The sequence below is a fragment of the Terrapene carolina genome, unplaced genomic scaffold (assembly GCF_002925995.2).
Source record: "Terrapene carolina triunguis isolate 2854851 unplaced genomic scaffold, T_m_triunguis-2.0 Scaffold951, whole genome shotgun sequence".
Classification (NCBI taxonomy): Eukaryota; Metazoa; Chordata; order Testudines; family Emydidae; genus Terrapene; species Terrapene triunguis.
Genome location: NW_020665302.1, coordinates 8,012,363 through 8,037,050, shown reverse-complemented (window position 1 = coordinate 8,037,050; position 24,688 = coordinate 8,012,363). Strand labels below are relative to the sequence as shown.

The 24,688-nt window shown below is 44.4% G+C and overlaps 1 long non-coding RNA gene across 1 annotated transcript; it reads left to right on the top strand.

Annotated features, from left to right (window-relative positions):
* Positions 1-4,508: 4,508 nt before the first annotated feature.
* On the top strand, positions 4,509-23,744 carry LOC112104832. The gene is made up of 3 exons (XR_002907950.3): positions 4,509-4,545; positions 18,895-18,939; positions 23,120-23,744. It is a non-coding gene; the product is annotated as an uncharacterized LOC112104832 (long non-coding RNA).
* The last annotated feature ends 944 nt before the right edge of the window (positions 23,745-24,688 follow it).

The window sequence follows — 24,688 nt, the reverse complement described above, 5'->3', positions numbered from 1 at the left end:
TCCGCCCGAGAGACACGCGGCGCGGCGCGGCGCCTCCTCAGCCGGAGCCTCATGCTACGCGCCGCGGAGCGGGGCATGGGGCAGGGGCCGCTCCGTCTTGTGACCCGCGGGCTAGCGGCCCCGCCCTCGCTCGCCCTGGGCCGAAGGGGAGTAAACACAGGGGCCGGGCAGGACAACATCGGAAGGGGGCGAACTTGTGGGGAAAGGGGGGGGGGGGGGGGGGGCAAAATGGGGGGGGCGCGCGGGGCTTGTGCGTCTCCTTGGCGGGAACCCCCTGCACGGGGCTGTGGCGAGAAAGCCACGATCGTAGCCCGGTGCGGCGCCAGCCCAGGGCTTCCGTTCCCGAAAAGCGGAACGCAGCTGAACGCTAGAGATGTAAGTCACTGAAACTCCCCCCCATGAAACACGGTCTGATGCGGCGCATTCCCGTCCCTGCCGCGCTCAGCAGCTTCAAGGAAGCCAAAACGACCAAACGTAGCCAGCCGCCTGCAGAGTGGGGCCAGGCACGTGGGGGGAGCAGCCGGGCCCTTGGCCCTGGCCAGCACCAGCGGCTTTAGAGAAAGGTGTAAGACCCCTGGGGGTGGGAGGATCTGCCCCACAGACTAAGCCTTAGGCTGAGCTCGAAGCCCCAGAAGTTGGCTTCTTAAACTCCAAAGGTTTAATTTCCCTACCACCACTTTATCCTCATGAATTGTAACAATTTTGGATATTCTTGTTATCCCGGTAAAGGTCCAATCCCTTTGTGAATCTTTGCCTCTGTGCCTTCTGGTGGCCTCGAGTCCCACAGTCGAATGTCTTGTGTGGAAAAAGTATTTCCTTTTATCCCCTTTGAATGGAATTGAATGGTTCAGAGGAGCCAACACAAACCCCTTGAATGTAGAAGGCCCCAAACGTTTTGGTTGGTCTCAGCAAACCGACTATTCCTGCTGGTTGCTGTAGCCACCTCTGCACATGGGATCCATACTATTTCGCTTTTTGGGTGGAATATTTTATTACTTTCAGCAAGGTCATTTATTTTTAATGAATAAAGATCTGTTTCAAACACGCCCATAAAGCCATAATGGTTTTCAGGCTGATGAGAAGAGACATGATGAATTTCATCCAGGCTTCATTCCGAAGCCAGGCCCCAGCGCTGCAATGTGGTGTTGATAGAGCCTGTACTGCTACAGCACAGTATACACCCCCTACTATCCAAACCGCTGTGTTCTCCAAATCCCTCGTCCCCCATGTGTCTCATGCTGGGGGACAAGGAAGGGATTCGGAGAGTAGAGCAGATACCCCCAGCCAGGAGGGGTATGGAAGGGAGCCCTCTGCCGCCACGTTGTCACAGGAGTGAGTGAGCGGAGCAGAGACCCCCCAACCAGGAGTGTGAGGAGGAGCCACTGGTCGCTGGGGAGGCCATCCTGCTGCTGAATGGCTCCTGCCCTCTCACTTATCTGAACTCCCGCTTATCCAAAGAGAATCCACATCCTGCCTGCTATCTGGGCAATCAGGAGTATACAGTGTCAGAGCGTCCCAGACTTGTACGGTGCTTCGCCTCACAACAGCAGGGCGAGGCAGGGAAGTGTTATTTCCTCTGAAAATCAGGTTGTAACAGGGGCAGCTCACGGGCAGACCACCCCCACTTGCTAGGATGCAATGTTGCAGGTGTTCTTCCAGTGTAATGCCCCCTACTGTTCTGGGTCTACAGCCGACCACAGCTTATGTGGCCCTACCCTCCAGCCAGGTCAGCTTTGAAGTTCAGTCACTTTTGGGGTAACAGAAAAGTCCAAACAAATGAACCCCCTGAAAATAATGGCCTTTATGCTCAGCCTTCATCTTCCTTTGCCTCTTTTAACCTGGGGATTTTGTTACTCCTCTTGCTGGGGGAGGGGATGGGGACCCTGCGTTAGGCATTAAGGATTGCTCCTTACACTTGTTGCCTGATTTTAGGGGCATAAATATGATTGTTTATACAATAGGCTTGCCAATTAATCTGATCAGAAGATAACAAGGTTCTCGTCCCAGCATCAGGCTACACAGAGTTTTGCAAGGACCCTCGGTTTGTATGACCAGGACACTCATGCTCAGAGCAAAAATACAGCCTTTAAGACTGTTATTGAGATAAATGGACTAGTAATCAAATGGAAAAAGTAACCAATCAGAATGACAAAGGAAATAATACTGTTAGAGGCATAGGCGCCGACTCCGTGGGTGGAGCACCCACAGAAAAAAATTGGTGGGTGCTTAGCACCCACTGGCAGCTCACCGTGGTCCTGCCCTGCCCCCCAGCTCTAGCTCACCTCTGCCTCCTCCGCGAGCGCGCCGCCGGAGGGAGGGGGAACGCGGCGTGCTGAGGGAAGAGGCGGGGCCAGGGCGGAGATTTGGGGAAGGGATCCAATAGGGGCAGGGAGGGGGCGGAGTTAGGGCACAGACTTTGGGGAAGGGGTTGGAATGGGGGTGGGGCCAGGGGTGGAGTCAGGGCGGGGAAAAGTGCGGGGGGGTGCGGGCACCTACCGGCGCCGGAGAAAGTTGGCGCCTATGGTTAGAGGTACATGTGGTATTGTTTACTATAAAGCTTCCTAGATTAACATACTCACACCCTTCCTTGGTAACTTGGTGGTGAGAGACAAAGGACCAACCTCGCCTCTGGCATGCCAAAGAGTCCGATGGTCCAGGTTCATCCACGCTCGAGTGGGAGATGAAGAATTTAGGAGCAGTGAGGGAGCTAGAAAGCTATAGAAAGACCCAAGAGAAACTAATTAAAAAGCTGACTAAAAAACTAACTAAACATGGGGGTTTGCTCCTCGTAGAGAGCCTGAGCACTCTGTGCCCACCCTCCATGTCCAAACTTAATGTCCTCATCCCCATAATATCAGGGTACACTTATTTTATAGGCTGGCATGTTCATAAGTATTAATGACAATTAGCTCATCCTCACCTAGTCTGAACCAGTTTGGTGGTAGTGATTTCCATGTTCTTTGTGGTGTACCTGTGTAGTTAAGTTTATGGAGAGCAACCAGTCGGCCACTTATCTATGCCAAAGGTCACAAATATAAGTAGGCTAACTTACTTTAGCTCATCTTACAGGATGTGGCCTGTAGGTTCCCTGTGTTACTGCCAAAATACTCTAGTACAAATCCATAAATCTATTATAATAAAACAAACAACAAATCCGTAAGAAAGGGTATAACACACCAGCAAGAAGGCTAGCCCTATGGGCTACGCAATCCACCGTGCCATCCATGGGCTGCTCTTACCTTTCCCTGTTTGCCAGGGTCTCTCACAGGGCTGCAGACTCTACCACTCCCACCCTGGGCCTTCTGTCTCCTGGGGCGGCTTCTTCTCAGTCTGCCACTTTCCTCAAGGCTCTCCGGCAGCCTCCTGACTCCAGAGTCTTCCCCTGCTTTGCCTCAAGCCTGTCTTTGTGGAAGGCCTGCCCCCCCCTCCCCTTTTCTCAGGTGGGCCTTATAGTAATTTGGGCCTGACACTCCCCCACCAGGGGTAACCCGGTGGGCTAATTAGGCCCTCAGGCTCCTGTTACCCCTTTATATGCCAGTATGAGCCATATACCCCATCACAAGGTCCTACAGCGAGCCAGTGTCAGAGCATCATGAACAGAACCAACCACCCTCACTTCCAGCCCTCTGCTCAACCTCCAGTGTCCCCCATGTGAACGGAGGAAAGAAAGTCTAAGAAATAATTTTCCGAGTTGAGAAACTTGGGTTGATTTGGAGATGAGAAGCCCTGCAAACTTTATCGCCACAGGACAGGTTTGCTATAATGGCCTATTTAGAAAAAGGGTTGTATGAAAGGCCTACCCCAGCATTCCTTTGTGCACCTAAAATTCCTGTTGCAGTCAGTGCATTTATAGATTCGTAGGCCAGATGGGACCATTGTGATCATCTAGTCTGACCTCCTAACACAGGCAATAGAACTTCCCCAAAATAATTCCTAGAGCATAACTTTTAGAAAAACAACCAAACAATTTCAAAATTGTCAGTGACGGAGAATCCACCATGACCCTGGTAAATTGTTCCAGTGGTTAATTACTCTCACTGTTAAAAATGTACACCGTATTTCCAGTCTGAATTTGTCGAGCTTCAACTCCCAGCCATTGCATTGTGTCGTACCTTTCTCTGCGAGAACCCATTATTAAATCTTTGTTCCCTATGTAGGTCTGAAATCAAGTCACCCGTTAACCTTCTCTTTGGCAAGATAAATAGATTGAGCTCCTTGAGTCTATCACTACAATGCAGGTTTTCCAATCCGTTAATCAGTCTTGTGGCTCTTCTCTGTACCCTCTCCAATTTATCAGCAGCCTTCTTCAATTGTGGAATCAGGAATGGAACACAGGATTCCAGCAGCAATCTCCCCAGTGCCAAATACAGAGGTAAAATAACCTCTCTGCTCCTACTTAATATTTCTCTGTTTATGCATCCAAAAATTTCATTAGCCCTTTTGTCCACAGCGTCGCACTGGGAGCTCATGTTCAGCTAACTATCCTCCATGTCCCTCCAAATATTTTTCAGAGGCCCTGCTTCCCAGGATCAAGTTCCCCATCGTGTAAGTGTAGCCTATGTTCTTTGTTCCTAGATGTATACACTTCCATTTAGCCACATTGAACTGCATATTGTTTGCTTGAACCTAGCTTACCACGCAATCCATATTGCTTTGTAGCAGTGACCTGTCCTCTTTATTATTTACCACTCCATCAGTTTTTGTGTCATCTGCAAACTTTATCAATGATTTTATGGTTTTCTTCCAGGTCATTGATAAAAATGTTAAATAGTGGGACCCCACTAGAAACATACCCGTTTGATAATTCCCCGTTTACAATTCATTTCAAGACCTGTCAGTTAGCCAGTTTTTAATCCATTTAGTGTGTGCCATGTTAATTTTATATCTCTATATTTTTTAATCAAAATGTCATGCGGTACCAACTCAAATGCCTTACAAAAGTCTGAGCATATTACATCAACACTATAACCTTTATCAACTAAAAGGTTGTAATCTTATAAAAATAGATCAAGTTAGTTTGACAGGATCTATTTCCCATAAACCCATATTGATTGGCATTTATTATATTACCCCCCTGTAATTCTTTATTAATCAAGTCCCATATCAGGTGCTCCATTATCTTGCCTGGGATCAATGTCAGCCGGACAGGCCTATGATTACCTAGGTCATCTCATTGACCCTTTTACAATATTGGCACAACATAGTCCAAGTGACGGCCTGGTGGTGCAGGTGCAGCAAAGATGAAAGGGGCATATTTGACACTTAACTCACGGTGCATTTGAACTAAAAAAGCCTGACCATGCAACTCTGATTTATAGAACTGGTTGTATTGACTTCAATAGGCCTACTTGGGTAAGTAAGGACTTACTGATGTGAATAAAGATTGCAGGATTGGCCCTTGGTGCTGTTTTAACCCCTTAATACGTCCTTTCTGGGTCACTCACCCCAGCATTTGACTGGTCAGAAGAATTATCTTTAAAATATTTTCATCTCCTGGGGCAAGACCCAGGTTGCTACCAGCACTCAAAGAAAATATCAGCTGCCCTTCCTGGCTCATCTAATGCTTGAGGGGTGTGCTATGTATGCCAGGGGAGAGAGCCCGCACAACTTCCTGCACCCCACTGAAGCCCTTAACAAGGCCTTGTGCATTGTGGGGAAATTTCCTCAGTATGCTTTGTCTCCCAAGAGAATGTGTGAGTATGCTGCTCTTGAGCACCTCCTGCTGGGTGCTTAGCGGGGCAGTACTGGCTTGATGAGGCACAGCTGCACTTCTTGGTCAGCACAGCGGAAGGGAAAGTGATGTAGTACTGACCTCCGAGTTGCAGAAGAGAGTACTAGAATTCTCCAGGCCTCCTCCAGAATCTGTGATTAAGGACCTTGCTCTTCTACGGGATAATAAATATACAGCTAGAATTTCAGAAAAATAAAAAAAATGAATGGCCACTTTTAAATATTTGGGAGTAGTGGGTGAAATCTATTACCACTTGCCCCCCGTTCCATTTTGAGGTACAGTATCTAAAACCAGGCTGCATTCGGTTTCTCATTTCCAAAAGTCATTCATGTACCTTTAAATGAGGTTCAAAATATTTTGTGTGACATCCTGGCCCCATTCAAGTCGATAAGACGTTTGCACTTGACTTGAATGGGGCCAGGAGTTCACCATTTCTGCGTATGGGAAGATATATATGTGGATATCAGCGTAATATACATGCAATATTTACCTATATAAAGAATAAGCATCTTTCAAGCTCTATCCTAGGATCCTGGAATAAAACACATGTAGAAGGAAAACCTGCTGATCTCTCAAAATGTCAGAAGAAACGATTTCAGATCGTTAGGAAATGGTAAAAATTACTCCAGTTCATTTATGTGCCAATTTTCCCATTAGTATTCAAGCACCGGCTTTCTGTAGCTGCAAAGTGACTGATTTGGCCTCAAGGGCCTGCTAATGAAGAACAATAGCTTTTTGGATAATATTATTAGTACACTATTTACCTTCTGAACTGAATGTAATCTGGTTAGTTCATTCCAAAGGGGAGAAGAAGAAGAAAATAAATAAAAAAGTAGAACTGCAGGAATAGTTAGATAGACTTTCCTTTTTCAGATATAGTGCCACGCTGTCAGCACGTAACTGCTAAACGTGAATTAAAATAAAATACAACTGTATTTCAGTTGTCAATAGTTAGGCACTTAATGCTTATGGTCTCATTCGTATTGACATAGCTTCCCCTCCGAGCCCTCAGAATTAAACATAACCACGTGGAAGCCATAGTACTGTAGTAGCTTTTAAAGCACGATTCACCATTGAGTTCAGTGGGAGTTGAGGGCACTGAGCATGTCTCTGGAAGGGATCAGCACCTTCCAAGATCTGCCTTTAATCCCTGAGCACACTTCCTGGGGCTGTCTGTGATGAAGGGCCCGATCCTGCACTCTTAACTCAGGCAAAGCTTTCATTGGGAATTTTGGCTGAGTCACGTCTGAAGGATCGGGCCTGAAGTAACTTCCCCTCCCCGTCGTAAACATTTCTGATGTGAGAGGGTAGCAGCAACTACATTCCACCATAGCTGGAGCAGGGGAAACTCTGGCTGAGGAGGACACTATGGCAAACCCCCTTCTTGTACAAGCCTCATGGGATCTTTAATGTCCAGGCAAAGCAGGAAGTACCTTGGTTTTTAAATTCCCATCTGAAAGAGGAAAGAATAAATAAGTTTTGCATGGGGTGGGATGTCTACTGAGGGGTTGGAATGATCACTGGAGGAAGCACACACCAAAATTAAGTGCATAGAGGCAGGCGGAGGAGTGGGGTGGGTTGTGAACAGGTACAGTTGGAGACTGGATTTTCAGAAATATAGCCCTGAAAGAGGAGGTTGGATGCCTCTCTTTTGCTTCTAAAAAGCATTCAAGTCTTGTGGAGCACAGGAGTTTGTTAGAGGATATTAATGAGCTGGAAAGGCAGACAGAGTGTGGCAGCTGTAAGGAGATATTGAAGACATTTCAGATTATCTGGGGCAACGTCTCCACTTGTAATCATGAGCGAGATCACTGAGAGTTTTGTGAAACAAAAATTCTATCAAATAGCAGCAACTGTCTCTGAATTTAGCAGGGTTTCTTCCCCCCACAAGGCACTTTAAAAAGCAAGCAGGGCAGCCTGTTAGGAGGAAATTGATTAATTTTTAAATACCAGTAAATTGTCTCCACTTACTGAGGCAGACAGAGAGAAAGAGCGAGAGAGAAATACAATTAATCCCTTCGATTCAGGAGATGCAGGCAGTTTACTCCTGACAGTCTGGGAAATCTCCTGGTCTGAATGCCGATTGGAATGGGAAGTCTGGAGAAAACATTTCAAAGAATTTCAGGAACTGCTCACATGGATGGCAGAGCTCACCAGCAACTGTATTCCTAAACCCAGCTAGGCTATCCTAGAACATAGGTCAGAGTAATCAATTTCACCAATCTTACTAAATTCCTGCAAAAGAACTTAGACAGGGTGTTTGATATCTGGCCACTTCTGGAAGAAGCAGCGATTTTCCTGGTGATCCTGATGTAACACAGGCTACATTTGAACTGCTGTACCTGGTTGAGACAGGCAGTGAATACCATGGTTCAGCCTTTAGAAATGCCCTCCTTCCGTGTTTCTTAGGGCAACTGGCAGGTCAGTCCGTGTGCAACGTGCCCATTGATTTCAATGGGCGTTCCAATCACAGCCTGAGGACAGAATTAACTGTGAAACTCAGTTAGGTCTCTCTAATGCCACTTACTATGTTATGACCCGTATTGGTACAAATTCTGCCTTCAGTGACCTGTGTATGGCTCCCAGTGATTTCAAGGGGAGCTGTGTGTGTGTGCAGAATTTGGCCCATTTGGGTGTAATGGTATGTCTGCTCTGGATACGATGGTGTCTAGGGCTAGTGTGGATACATGAGGAGAGCAGGGAGAAGATGCAAGGCACTTTCCCCGCCCTACCTTTCTCACCCCACATGGGGCCAGATCTAATAGCAATCAATCAATCCCGGAGCATGGGGACTGCGCTCTTCTAGTGCATTCAGGGATGTAAATCACCCCAAAGGGGCCAAGGAAGAGGCAGGGCCAACGCTTCCCCACCCTGCCTTGGCTCATGGATCCGGCTAGGTGAACTGGAGAAGGACTGATGGTGCCTCTTGAGACACAATGCCTGACTATAGTGCAGGTAAGATTGCTTGCTATGCCCTCAATAGGGAAAGTAGGCCTGGATCCAGAAAAAAAGAGAACAGCCAGAAGTTTTTTGAGACTGGGCACATGGCAGAAGGAATATTAGCCTGACTGTATCACAAATGGAGACATCTTAATGGTCTCTGAGTAACTGTAATTTCTTCATCATCTCCTGACAGCTATCGCTCCCTTTTCTTTTCAGATCAAGGCTGGCCCTGCCACACTAGAAAGAAGGGGAAAGAACAAATAAATGAGACATAGGAATAACATTTTTCTGGTGTCACAAAGATTTTTATTTTGTGGACAGATCAAAGACAAAGACACAAACCTTTCTGAGTACCCTGACCTTCCCTGGAACCATCTCCACCTAGGCTAGAAGAAGGGTTGTGAATGGAGGAGGTCTCGCACAGGTGATCAGTCGCTCTGATCAGACTCACGTCTTGATGGAGTTGGAGTTGACTTCTATAAGTCTCTGAAAGATGCACACTCTCTCAGACCTCTTCCAATGTTCAGTTAGACTTTGTCCTTAGGGATTTTTTCTGTGACAATTGGAGACATTCCCAACATTGGAGAAAAAAAACCCCAAAAGACAGACCTAGAAGACTGCAAATCATGTAATCCAATTTCATTATTAAGCCTAGATAACAAGATTAGAGTTAAAATATTTACATGCTACTTAATTCCTGTTCTACCATGGATTATTCACAGGCTTTGTTTTAGGAAAATCAGCTAACAGTAGCATTAGGTAACCCATCAGTGTTGCCAAGAGTTCAGTGCCTGGAGGCATTCGCCTTGTATTTGATGTGAGAAAAGTTTTGGGCAATTTTTTTTATTTGTTTGCTAGAAAAATTAAATTTTGGATCATTTCTTCAATTAAACTTTTCTGTAATGCCTTAAATGCAGATACCAGTCCCAGATACTAAGGATACTTGTATAGCTCCCATTATCACAGGACCAGACAAGCTTTAACATACATATGTATTAAAATTGTGCCGTTGGCAGATGATACCGTAGCTTGTTGTTATTCTGGATATGACACAATCTGTATCACTCAATCAGCTGTTGGAGGAATATGGCTCTATATCTCTGTTCCTCTTTGGCACTGGCAAATTTGAAGTGCTGCCTTTGGGGGACACAAGTTTTTTTCTCTCTTCAGACTTTCTGCTTGATTGGTCCCTTCTTCTCAAGGCTTTAGACATTTTAGGGTCAAAAATCACTCCATGTTTCTTCTGCTTGGGTCAGAGACGGTGATTTGGATCATAATTAACTCAAACCAAACCCCAGGATCCAGTGATACCCAAACTTCATGGCTGCACTAAATCCAAATCTTTGGATTTCAGTTTTGCAAATGGCCCCTATCTTTACAATGGGCTGAACCAATGCCTTGGGTCCAGTCACCCCCAAATTTTGGAATGTTTCTGAGTAGTTGGAATTTCCCATTCTGGCGAAGGCCACATACAGGTTGTGGGGGGGGATGGGGAGTAAAGAGACGGGTAAACAAACTGCTGACTGAAGGCCTGATCCTCTAATCCTTACTACACAAATCATTCTAACAGAAATAATGCCTTTGACTTCAGCAGGACCTTGCCCAGCCCTAGCAGGGTGTTTTGATCACATCATCCTGCTTCGCATCCTCTGCTTGCTTCTCCATTTCAATTGCATCAAACACAAGCTGCTTGTATTCACTTTCAAGGCCCCTCACAATTAGGGTGACCAGATGTCCCGTTTTTATAGGGACAGTCCTGTTTTGGAGGACTTTTTCTCACCTCTGATTGGTCTGTCAGGCCAGCCTCCACTGCCTGCTTGTTACATTTTCAAACAAGCCCCTTTGTGCTTTCTCCAGTGCCACCCCTTGAGCTTTGGAGGAGCTCCCAAGAAACGGCTGCTAAGCTACCTCATTAGCCTAATTCAAATACCTCCTCAAACCTCTCCTTTGCCATGATGCCCACAAACAACTTGACAACGGTTAGACTGCTGGTGTGCAGAGACCACAGCCTACTATGGCTCCCAATATTGTCCCATTGTTGACTTGTATTCCCCCTGGCTGTCTATATCCAGCTGTCGTCTCTTGTCTCATACTTAGATTATAAATTCCTTGGGCCAGGGACCAGCTTTTCGTTTTGTATTTGTACAGCACCTAGCGCAATGGGGTCCTGGTCAATGACCAGGGTTCCTAGATGTTACTGTCACACAAATAATAAACAACAACAACAAAGACTCCTTATATGAGTAAGGAAACTCAGTTTCGGACCTTGACAGCGGCGGCTGACTCACTTGTAGATGCGAGGGGATAAGTTAGCATCCACTTGAGGGGAAATGTCATGGGATATTTTATGAGTAAATCAGATCAGGTAAATGCGAGTGCCAGTTCAATCGTGAAGAGTGCAAGGGCTCCAGTAAGGCTATTATAGCTTTAAGAAGCTCAAAGGAAAAGGAATATTATACACTCCAGTTCATCATGCAGGCACTAACTGACTGTTCACTGGAAAGTTTCTGGGAGTTAATGGTTATCCAGTTGATTTTAAATGCTCCAGTGGTCTCCTACCCCATAAGCTAGTGATGAGAGTGTTTGTCCAGCAGAACTTGTGGAAAGCAGCAGCACGCCCAGGGACATGCTGAAAGCATTAAGCTTCCTTGTGCGTTAAAAGGAATTAGAGAGGAGAGAACTGCGGGAACTACAGTTGCTGCTTTATCATAGCTCTCATTGGGTGATTCTGAATGAACAGCTGGATTGTACTCGTCCTAGGCTATTAGGTGACGAAGGCTGTGCTATAAGCTAGTATAAAGATAATGTTCCCTAGACCCGAAGTAAGGTTTTGGGCACTGATGTCACAGAGGATTAATAATCTCCATATAGGTAGCACTGTATACAGGCAAACCAATACATTTTATTTTTGGTAGGACCCTGATCCTGGAAGTAACTGACTGCCCTCAAATCCCCACAAGTCAAGGGTGCTAAGATAGTGTTAATTTATGAGGATGAATTAAATACAGGCAATTTACTGATTTTCTAACGTTTTACTTATTTACACTGGTTACACCTCGGGAACTGCTCTAATACGTAATACACCTCTACCCCGATATAACGCGACCCGATATAACACGAATTCTGATATAACGCGGTAAAGCAGTGCTCGGGGGGGGGGGAGGGGAGGGTGGGACTGCGTGCTTCGGCGGATCAAAGCAAGTTCAATATAACGCAGTTTCACCTATAACGCGGTAAGATTTTTTGGGTCCCGAGGACAGCGTTATATCGAGGTAGAGGTGTATTGTATTGTAGCCAAGGTGGTGGTGGTTTTGATTGTTAACATGTCATGGAAGGCACTCGTGTATCACAGTGATAGGTGGCCTTATACAAAACTAGATCTAGAGAGTTGGCCAGTTGCCCTAACAAGGGCATTTCTTCTTGGATCCATGAGAAACAGGTAGGGGTAACTGGCAGCATATATTGATAGAATTGATTCAACAGGCCTGGCACCTGCCTCGTTTCGGCTGCCTCTCCATAGCTGTGGAGAAGGTACTCTGTGTTTGTACAGTGCCTGGCACAACAGGGCCTCACCTCAATCTTAGGCACTCCTGTAATAAACATGAATAATAATAATAATTTCAGTAATCTCATTGGAATCCAAAAGCAAAATTCCCATTGATTTCAGTGGTAGAGGATCAGGCCCCCTTTTTTCAGCCATGTTGAACATATTTGAATTTGACCTTACTTTTTGCAGTTGGATTAGCATTTGTATAACCGGTCTTAAATCTCCTTGTATCAGTGGCTTTATTTCTTCTATACTATACCTGGTTTGAGGGACAAGACAGGATGTCCCTCATCTTGTCTGCTTTTCTAAGTCGCTAGTTCTATTAATATGTGCATTTCAAACTAGAGACGTGTTAGAGTTGGAAAGAGAAGTGTTCCCTTTTCTAGAGTGCTGATGGCTGTGTTTGCATTTGCTACATGTCTGCCAGTCAGCACTGCACCTGAAGTTATGAAATTGATGCATTTTTCTACTGGTGGGGCCAGTTCATGCTGATTCCTTAATGAACATCTCGAAAGAGAAACTGACCGATTTACCTTCCCTTGCTTTAACCATGACATCACTGTCATTGTGTAGATGCACACGCCATCCTTCATCGTGAGCTAGAATCCTGGGCTCTGGCTTCCCATACATTGTCAATGGGCCCTGATGAGGTGTCACTTTGGTAAATGTTTCTCCATAAACAAACCTGGGAGCAAGCAAGTGCCAAGGTGATAGTTAAAGCCCCCCTCACTGTCTGAGAGCACTGTCTCAGTCACTGTGAAACTTCTTAAATTATTATTTAAATTGAAAGAAAGAAATGAGATGCCTATACAAGGCTATAGCTGACCAAACACATAATTAACATTACATCAGAACACCTGCAGCATTAAAATAATCATTCAGACAGGAAGTCTCCTAGCTAGCCACCAACAAAAAAGCTCCTTTCCCCTGCTTCGTCGTTTTACGAAACTCTCTCAGCTCTAACCCTATTGAGCAGATGTCTTTTGTAGCCTGCCTGAAAGGTCATAAAATCTGGACTATTGCGGACCAAGATGGGGAACAAGTTTCAGAGTCCTGGAGCCCTCACAGAGAACGTGCTGCCAGCTACTTCCTCTCTTTTACAACATAGGGATCCAACTTGAGTGCCCTGGCTGACTACCACGGCTGCAGTATGGCCCGGGGACCGAGGCAATCCCTCAGGTACGTGGGTACCAAGCCATTTAGGCTGACAGAGTATGACATCGCTACTTGTGTGCTATCACCACATTGGTGTTGCGTTAATATGGCTAGATTGGCACCTGCCATTTGTTCGATTAGGCATGATCAAAACGTATCATTGGCATGGGTGAGATATTTATTGTGGCATGAAATTTGACCAATGGAAATACAATAATCTAAGTGCTCAGTGGTGCATATGTGAAACATGGTAAATTCCGGGTGTGTAACGTGTATAATAATTAGCCATTGCTTGGAAGGAAGCACCTCCTTAATATGTTCCGGTATTGTTGCATTCTTAACTGCTTTTGCTTTTCTGAGGTTTGGGTGTAACCTCTTTTTTGAGAAGAAAGTCCATAGAATTCAATTACAACATGATTGAATTTGCAGTTGGATTTGCTGTTGATTGAATTATTAGTTATTGAGATGCTTCGATAGTACTGTGTCAGCTTGGGTTTTGTCCAGGACTAGAATATGACCACTTTAGTTAAATCCATTTAGAATGTGTTGAATTGCTCTGATTATGTTGTGAAACCTTTCTGCAGCTGAGCATATTCCAAGAGTTAATTTCCTGCGCTCTTAAACCTACATTAGGAGAGAACATTATCATGCATTGAGATTCCAGTGCTAGTATTAGTGGACAGAACATTTGTTTCAATGTAGTTTTTAAAAAAATGTACCAATATGGAATTTAGTTAGAATTCATAGTAAACTATACGTATTTCTATCTGTAGGATTTGTGTTTGGAAGGCTGTCTACATTAAATCTAACTCTACCTCTTTCCATCTAGCAATAGTCATTATTAGGGGGTTTAAGATCAGACACTTTTTCAATTATAGTTTGTTCTTTTAAACTGTGCAGCTAATTTTCCACCCATTTACTCTGGTTAGAATTCATTCAGTTACGACTGAAGAATAGGGTGCAGTGATTCAAACAGATCTGAATGTTTTTCTTTAAATGAGAAAAAGGTTTTAATAAAATTTCTTATTTTTGAGCAATTCTTTGCCTGACATCACTTCTGCAGTGCTAGAATTTGAGCAGCTTCACAACCTAGAAAGCATCTCTATTGTTTTGGAATACAAAGAAAGTCAGCATGCTTATTTGCTTTCTGTTTTCCACGAGGGAGTTAAATTGTCCTAGTATCTTTGAAAAGTTTGTTTGGAGCCATTTGTGCAGGTCTTTATTGGAAGGTTTGCTATTCTGGGATTCTTTAGGATTCTTTAAATAGTATCATTCTATATATCAAAGTTTTCAGATAGACAATGGGTCATATTTTGCTCTCATTTATCCCAGTGTAAATCTGGAAGATCTCCACTGGCTTCACTGGATCAACTCCCAATTTATTCTGGTGCAACTGAGAGCAGTTTGTCCCAGTAAATCTGATTGTTGTGTTTGGTTCTGTATATATATATATATTTTTGTATGTTTGGATCAGTTTTGTTAGTTATACATAGAGAAGGGCCTGAACCAAAAACCGGAATCCTAGCATTCCAGGCATTGGGGAAATTCTGATCTGGATTCTGAGCTGAGCGTTGTGGGTTAGGCCTAACACTAATTTTGTAAATAATTAATAACTTTAACACTTTTCCATTGTGAATCATCCCGTAAGAACTACATCTCTCACACACCCACCACTTTGCTCATTAAAGGTTTTCCACCTGCATTAATAAGAACAGTCGTCAAATTCGGGTCTGATGCACCACTGCATTATACCAGTTTAACTTCAATGGAATGACACTAGGCTCAAATTGGAGTAACACACCGGTGAACCAGGCCCAGAATTCTCCTTCCATGGTGACTATTCTAATGACTACATTAGGAGATCCTTTAATGGGCGAAATGTGTGGGAGATGCAGTTCCTATGGGATGACACACAAGGGGTCTCAGAATGTCTGCACTGCAGCTACCAATTCTGACTCACCCCAGTCTGCAGTGATGGGGCTGGAGAAAGTACGAACAGCAAACAAATCTCTTAAAGAGCCAGGTTAGAATATTCCAGGAAGGTCTCTAATAAATTATGTATACAGATGATGGTTTGATTACTGTTCTAAAGGTCTGGCATGGGAAATAAATTAAGTACCCCAGCCGGCAGCCATTATGGGTTCTTTTAAAAAAAATTAAAAATCCACTACAATTTATAGCACCATAACTAAATCTATCACCTATAGTTGGGTGTAATTTACAATAGACTGTGCTAAAGTAAAGCGCCTGTAAATCACAAAAAACAAAACCAAATAACTTCACCACAGGAACAGGTCATTTTTTTTTACCTACTTAGCCCTCAGTTAACTCAAGTTGTCAGTGCAGGATTTAGGCCCAATCCTGCTGCCAGGCATGCAGGGAGCCATAACTAGCACCAGCCTGGGACAGTTCCTGAGTCCAGGGAAAAGGCAGTGAGTCCTGCCAGCTAACTTCAGCTGGTTCTACAGAGGCTTTTCTGCTCAGTCCTGAGGCAAAGACTAGCGTGAGCTGTGCAAAGGCGGCCTCGTCCTCACAGTAAGCAAGGGGATCCAGAGCTCAGAGGAGAATTCTTTCCCCCTTTTTCTCTCCTTTTCAGTTGATTCTTGGTGTGTGTGTGCACGCGTGTGTGTGTGTGCACACAAGTAGACCACTCCCCGCAGTGTGAACTGAGCCAGTGTGTTCACCTGCTTGGGAGGTGGGTCTTCTTTAAGTCACTAACACCTATTCTGGCACAGCATCTACTGACCTTTCAAACTAGGGTCTCCATGGTAGGGGAAGATTTTGGGCTTTCACAAAAAGTGGGGGGTCAGGACCCTGTTGTGATAATTTGTGTGAAACTCCAAGTGAAGCCATAACCTGGGACATTAACCTCATCACACACCCCTGCTGGAATTATCAAACCAAAGAGCCACATTTCACTATGCTACACTGTTTAAAGTGGGCTGTTATTTTGGATACCTATAAATAGTTTAGTATGTTTTTTCATCTGGGTTTGGAAGTAGGATAAGAATTGCTTTAGTATATTTGAAAGATTTCAAAATGTACTAAGCAATTGAAAAGTTAAGTTTTCTCCCGTTTTTAGGCAGTTCCTGAAAAATAGTTGCATAATAGTTCACCCGAGGGTGGCCCGTGAGGTCTCTACCAAAAGCCAGTTCCCATTGGTCATCATAAATATTGCAAAATGTATGTATGGGAAATATTTAAGGAGTTAGGTATCTAAACTAAAAATTATGCTCTTTAGGTCTTGGCATTAAGGCGGTCACCAGGAAGTGACATACCTGGGAGATGTTCCTTTCAGGTGGGAGGTAGCTGACACCTAGCTCCCTGTCTGGCCATTGGTATATTGGGCATTGTGTGCCTGTCGGCATACTGAGCCAGGTGCAAATTCAGAGATTGTGAAATTGAGAAGAGAGGAAATCCAAAGGAAGAGGCAAACAGCAGGGGCATGTCCTGTTTATGAATAAAATAAAGGATTGGTCCAGTGTACCTTGGAGTACAAAGAGAGACACTGAATACTTCACCTAGGAGGCAAACTGACAGCATGCTTACCTCATGAAAGGAAGGTCACAGCCAGCCTGGGGGTGAAGTGCTGCAGGGATATTGGATGAGCAGCCGTTTATTAGACATAAGAGTATCTGGTTAATTAAGTCTAGGCTGTAGAATGTGTGTTATGGTTTTATTTGATATGTAACCATTTGTTTCCAGGCAAGCCTACTTACAGATTTCCCGGGACAGCTATCTCCGAAGGGGGAGGATCAGGGGAAATACCTGGACAGGTGGCAATGCTAATGAGCCTCCCACTAAAGTCAAAGGGAGTTTTATCGTTGACCTTTACAGCAGCAAGTCTGGGCCCCAGAGTAGTCGAAGTTTGAGCCAAAGTGTAGATGCCCCAGAGGCTGCCTTGTGGGTGGAAGAAAAGGATGTCTGACGTGGCAGTCTGAGTGCGAGTGAAACCTGCTGGGGAGTGTGGCACAGGTCCCCCATCCACACAGGACAGGAGTCTGTTACAGCCCCAGCGAGGGAGGCTTGGGTCTTTCAATCAAGATGCAGCAGCTCCTGTAGGCAGCTCTAGAGGGCCCTGGTTCAATCCCCATTGTGTCAGCCATCCTGTAAGATGACCCCATTAGCTTTGCAGACAGTGCTGCGCTCCACAGAGGGGGTGGTTACAGCCAGTGGGGCAAGTACAGCGGTACGGTCTGGTACGCCGTACCAGTAAGATATTTATAGCCAGTATGGTGTACCGGAAAGACACAGGAGGAGCCCATCCCCAGCCCTTCCATGCAGCTGCGTCTCCTAAGTCCTGCCTGGGAGCTGTACAGCAGCCCCGCCGGAAGACAAGGCTGGAAGGGCTGGGGGCGGTACAGCTGCGCCGGAGGAGCTGCTGGTATGGGGATGCCCGGCGACCCCATGTTCTGCTCCTTTCACTGCTGCGGTTCTGTAGAGCCCTGCTCTCCCCCCGGGCTGGAAGTGGGGCAGGGAGGAGTCACATGGGGACCATGTGGGGAGGTCACCTCCCCCACCCCTTTGTGTCCCTCTCATGAGTGCAGCGTACCGGCAAGAAATGATTTCTACTGGCACCACTGGTTACAGCCTCCTCTTGCACTCTGCTCTCCGGCTAGACAGCCGCCCTGCTGCAGAGGAACACAAACTTGGAGGCATCCACATTATACAGGCACCAGGCCTCCTCTCTCCACCCAGCTCTAGCTCCAACAACCATAACCCCACCCTCAACCCTCTGCTCAGAAGATTGTTTTCAATGTTCTAGCTCAGGGGTAGGCAACCTATGGCACGTGTGCCGAAGGCGGCACGCGAGCTGATTTTCAGTGGCACTCACACTGCCCGGGTCCTGGCCACTGATCTGGGGGGCTCTGCATTTTAATTTAATTTTAAATTAAGCTTCTTAAACATTTTAAAACCCTTATTTACTTTACATACAACAATAGTTTAGTTATATATTATAGACTTATAGGAAGAGACCTTCTAAAAACGTTAAAAGGTATGACTGGCATGCGAAACCTTAAATCAGAGTGAATAAATGAAGACTCGGCACACCACTCCTGAAAGGTTGCCTACCCCTGTTCTAGCTGCTACAGAAACCTTCCTCTGCCAAGGTGGAGCCTCCCAGTCCTGCCGTTTGCCTCCGCGAGTGGTGGTCAGATGGTCGAGTAGGTGGAGCTAAATCACATGAGCCAGGGAAGGACAGTTCAGTCACTTGAAGGAGAGGGAAGACCCACTGGCAAACTCTGTCAAATAAGGGAGAAGTCGTTACTCAGAAATACAGAGAAATCACTCACTGAGGGACCTCCCATGCTGTCACAAGCACAAAATGCAAAAGGAGTCTACTTTCATTCCTCCCAAAAGAAAAAAGTAACTCAGCTAAAATGACATCAGATTTTGCCATCAAACACCTCAAAGAGAATACTGCAGGAACTAGACTAAGATGACCTAAAAACCTGAGTGTAACTACAACCCTAATGTCACTTTCCTTTCATTCTGAACTGCTGGCTTTCTCTTGTAGGTTGCTTTTAGGGCCATGAGAAGATAGCTTCCTGTCTCTAATGAGGTAAGACTTGGCAGCTGAGAACTCTAACAAGCTGCATCCTTATTAATTAAGTCTCTTCTCTCCTCTGCCTTTTCTTTTCTCTGTGTTGTTCAGTTTCTTTTGTTGGTTGGCTCAATTAACTGCTGGGCAAGTTTATTTTTCAGCTTTCTTTCTGTACGCTTGTTACCTAGCTATGAGCGTGGCTTTATCGATTCCTCTGTTGTTGCACTGAATCGGAGATAGAGTTGATTTGCTGGAGAGACGATCAGCTTGGCCTTTGGTCTTTTTACACCTCTTTTGATCTCACAATGACGGAAGGCCTGATCCAACATGCATATAGTTACTGGGGGTCTTTCCATTAACTTTAACAGGAGTTGGATCAGGTCTCAAATGCCCTGGAGTTTGTTGCCCTGTGGTTTTATCTTCTGGAGTGCTAGAGCTGTGATATTTATTAACGAGTGTTCGCAAAAAAGAATTGCTGTTATTTATGTTGAAAGCCAAATATAGCAACATCGCTTTAAGATGCCAGAACAGTGCCGCTATTTTACAATACAGCAGAATACAGTGGTGATGCATACTGCTGAAATTCCAATTAAAAAGATATGCCCCTATTTCAGAGTACCTGAGAATAATAGTGACATTTATTTACCATAAAATACCATATATTCAAGAAGGATACAGGTGTTTATTTTGCAATCTGTATTTATAAGCTGCTGTTTTTTATGTCTAAAATAAAACACAGGAGGAGTATTGTTATTGATACAATAGAATGGTTAGTGTCCTTTCTGGTATAGTCAAATACTTCCTACAAGAACAGAATGGAGATGTTTATTTCAAAATTGCTAACAAGCAGAAGGTAAGGCTGGGCGATGGAGTTGGATATTATTTATTATATCAATTTATTAGATTTTCTATGGTACTCACTAGCTTAATATTTGAGCAACTCATAAGCATGAACTAATTTAGCCTCAACTTATGAGTCAGCAAAATGTTCTCAGTTTTACAGATGAGGAAACTGAGGCACGGAGTGATTCAGGTCACACTGGAAGTCCATAACAACCGGGAGTAGAACCCCATTTTTCTGTTCGCTATTCCAGTGTCTTACAAGATCATCTTTCCTCTATATGCAATAGGCAGTCACACTGAGTTTGCGCTCTTCCTTTTAGCTAACAAAGCAGTATTAATTAGAAATTAGAGAAGCTATCAAAATTAAGAACTCAATAATAGTAGGGGATTTCAATTATTCCCATATTGACTGGGAACATTTCACTTCAGGACGAAATGCAGAGATAAAATTTCTCGATACTTTAAATGACTGCTTCATGGAGCAGCTGGTACGGGAACCCACAAGGGGAGAGGCAACTCTAGATTTAGTCCTGAGTGGAGCGCAGGAGCTGGTCCAAGAGGTAACTATAACAGGACCGCTTGGAAATAGTGACCATAATACAATAGTATTGAACATCCCTGTGGTGGGAAGAACATCTCAACAGCCCAACACTGTGGCATTTAATTTCAAAAGGGGGAACTATGCAAAAATGAGGGGGTTAGTTAAACAGAAGTTAAAAGGTACAGTGACTAAAGTGAAATCCCTGCAAGCTGCATGGGCGCTTTTTAAAGACACCATAATAGAGGCCCAACTTCAATGTATACCCCAAATTAAGAAACATCGTAAAAGAACTAAAAAAGAGCCACCGTGGCTTAACAACCATGTAAAAGAAGCTGTGAGAGATAAAAAGACTTCCTTTAAAAAGTGGAAGTCAAATCCTAGTGAGACAAATAGAAAGGAGCATAAACGCTGCCAAATTAAGTGCAAGAATGTAATAAAAAAAGCCAAAGAGGAGTTTTAAGAACGGCTAGCCAAAAACTCCAAAGGTAATAACAAAATGTTTTTTTAAGTATATCAGAAGCAGGACGCCTGCTAAACAACCAGTGGGGCCCCTTGATGATCGAGATACAAAAGGAGCGCTTAAAGACGATAAAGTCATTGCGGAGAAACTAAATGGATTCTTTGCTTCAGTCTTCACGGCTGAGGATGTTAGGGAGATTCCCAAACCTGAGCCGGCTTTTGTAGGTGACAAATCTGAGGAACTGTCACAGATTGAGGTGTCACTAGAGGAGGTTTTGGAATTAATTGATAAACTTAACATTAACAAGTCACCGGGACCAGATGGCATTCACCCAAGAGTTCTGAAAGAACTCAAATGTGAAGTTGCGGAACTATTAACTAAGGTTTGTAACCTGTCCTTTAAATCGGCTTCTGTACCCAATGACTGGAAGTTAGCTAATGTAACGGCAATATTTAAAAAGGGCTCTAGAGGTGATCCCGGCAATTACAGACCAGTAAGTCTAACGTCGGTACCGGGCATATTAGTCGAAACAATAGTTAAGAATAAAATTGTCAGACACATAGAAAAACATAAACTGTTGAGCAATAGTCAACATGGTTTCTGTAAAGGGAAATCGTGTCTTACTAATCTATTAGAGTTCTTTGAAGGGGTCAACAAACATGTGGACAAGGGGGATCCAGTGGACATAGTGTACTTAGATTTCCAGAAAGCCTTTGACAAGGTCCCTCACCAAAGGCTCTTACGTAAATTAAGCTGTTGTGGGATAAAAGGGAAGGTCCTTTCATGGATTGAGAACTGGTTAAAAGACAGGGAACAAAGGGTAGGAATTAATGGTAAATTCTCAGAATGGAGAGGGGTAACTAGTGGTGTTCCCCAAGGGTCAGTCCTCGGACCAATCCTATTCAACTTATTCATAAATGATCTGGAGAAAGGGGTAAACAGTGAGGTGGCAAAGTTTGCAGAGGATACTAAACTGCTCAAGATAGTTAAGACTAAAGCAGACTGTGATGAACTTCAAAAAGATCTCACAAAACTAAGTGATTGGGCAACAAAATGGCAAATGAAATTTAATGTGGATAAATGTAAAGTAATGCACATTGGAAAAAATAACCCCAACTATACATACAGTATGATGGGGGCTAATTTAGCTACAACAAGTCAGGAAGAAGATCTTGGAGTCATCGTTGATAGTTCTCTGAAGATGTCCACGCAGTGTGCAGAGGTGGTCAAAAAAGCAAACAGGATGTTAGGAATCATTAAAAAGGGGATAGAGAATAAGACTGAGAATATATTATTACCCTTATATAAATCGATGGTACACCCACATCTCAAATACTGCATACAGATGTGGTCTCCTCATCTCAAAAAAGATATACTGGCACTAGAAAAGGTTCAGAAAAGGGCAACTAAAATGATTAGGGGTTTGGAACGGGTCCCATATGAGGAGAGATTAAAGAGGCTAGGACTCTTCAGCTTGGAAAAGAGGAGACTAAGGGGGGATATGATAGAGGTATATAAAATCATGAGTGATGTGGAGAAAGTGGATACGGAAAAGTTATTTACTTATTCCCATAATACAAGAACTAGGGGTCACCAAATGAAATTAATAGGCAGCAGGTTTAAAACAAATAAAAGGAAGTTCTTCTTCACGCAGCGCACAGTCAACTTGTGGAATTCCTTACCTGAGGAGGTTGTGAAGGCTAGGACTATAACAGCGTTTAAAAGAGAACTAGATAAATTCATGGTGGTTAAGTCCATTAATGGCTATTAGCCAGATGGGTAAGGAATGGTGTCCCTAGCCTCTGTTTGTCAGAGGATGGAGATGGATGGCAGGAGAGAGATCACTTGATCATTGCCTGTTAGGTTCACTCCCTCTGGGGCACCTGGCATTGGCCACTGTCGGTAGACAGGATACTGGGCTAGATGGACCTTTGGTCTGACTCGGTACGGCCGTTCTTATGTTCTTATTAATTGAATTTAAAAGCGACTGCCCCACTAGCTGAGATTGTAAAGTGCTCATTAATCCCAAAACATAATCCCCAAACAGAGAGTAAGGACATTCAGTGCTTAGGACCTGGGAGAGCTGGAAGGTCCCTGCTCTGCCAGACTTCCCGTGTGACCTTGGACAAGTTGCTTAGCCTCTCTGTGCCTCGATTCCCCAGCTATAAAATGGGGGTAATACCATCCTACCTCACTGGGGTGCCGTGAGGATAAATGCCTTAAAGATTGAGAGGTGTTCAGACGCTATCGTAATGAGCGGCATAAAAATGCCATAGATAGATAATCAATACGACTAAGAACTGAATGTTGAAAAACTGATTCTTCTAGCTGATCCCCCTTTTTTTTTCTTGCAGCAAAGTCCTCATCTTAAGAAAATCTATCCCTCCCAGTTATCAGCCAGACTAAATCTGCTCTAACATTTGGAAACGTTGCACAAACTTTGTACAAACTGCAAAAATGTATTTTAAAAAATATTCTCGTAAAGCATATCAGAGGGGATTATTGTCACTCATGTTCATTTCCCTCAAAACATTTTAAGAGCTTCACCACAACTTAGCAATGCATAGCACACAAGTGTCATCCCAACCTCATCTCTTATCATCCAGGTCTGGATCAAGTGTGCTTCATCAGCCCCCGAAGTCACTGCAACCTGCTAGAAATATTATTTATCTTCTCAAGAACTGGGATAAATCACCACGCCCGAGGCTCTAGGTTACAACAGGTATTTGAGGCTTATTTAAACAGGGAGCTAGTATAGCTTGTGGCTTTTTTGACACATCAGGATTACACAGAAAAGGCAATAAACTTTATAAAGCACTAAGGAAGAAACAAAAACGGTTTCTTCAGTATAATTACATTCAATGAAAAACACTGACTATTTTTTGAGCAATAACATTTACTTAAGGGAGAAATGCGGACAAGTTCAGGTGTTTGAATTGTACTTAAAGGCTCTGTCTACATTGTAGCTCCCACTATTACTACCAGCCGTAGTCAATTACAGCTATAAAGTCTGTAGTGTAGACACAGCCACAATGACTAGGCAAAGCTGGAATGGATCAAGCTAGCAGAGATATATTCTGCCCACACAGCAGCTTGAACTATGCTAGCAACAAATGAATGTAAAAGCAGTCATCACACGGTTCTGGCACTTTGCAAACACGGTTGTTGCTGGTGTGGCTGTAACACAGTTTCCATATCCCAGTATGGACAGGGTATTGTTTTTTGACTACCCCCCTTTTTTAACCATACATTGAAAAAGCATAAGCCATGTTATTGACCGGCTAAAAGGCTGCATATTTATGAATCAGGGATCAATGATTAAGATAAAAGCCTCTGTTTATTGATCAAGCGCTGCTCTCTTCAATTAAAATGATAAAATGGAGTTATGTCCCAACATTAAAATGTCCGAGCTCACCAAATGTGAGTGAGTGCACCACAGATGCTAGCTAGGTCTGCACGGAGGGACTGCTCTCAGCTGCTCATCTGCATGAACATGGTTAGGCACCCTGGTGATGGGCACTTAATAAAATCGATGATAGGCAGATATTTGACATAATTCATCCCTAAATCTAGCAGTGTTTGAGATTCTGTGCTGTGCCTCTCAGCTGTGCAGCACAGAATTCACGGCCCAGAGGGAGGGTGAAAAAAGTGTTCCTAAGCCGTCCTTACCACCCTCCCGATCCTACACTGCTCTGTAGCTACCAGCGTAATTGACGCAATGTTGTTACACGGGTTTCCCCCGTCTGCCCTGTGGGCTGGAGCACTGTCCAGAGTCTCCACAGTACTGCATGTTGTTGCCCACCTCAACACACCCATCTGCCCCTGTGCACAGTATGCCCCCTATGCCAGTGGTTGTGAGGGGATCCTTAGTAGGCAGTCTTACGGCTGTCTTCCTCTGTTCCTGCGCCAGAGGAATTGTCCCC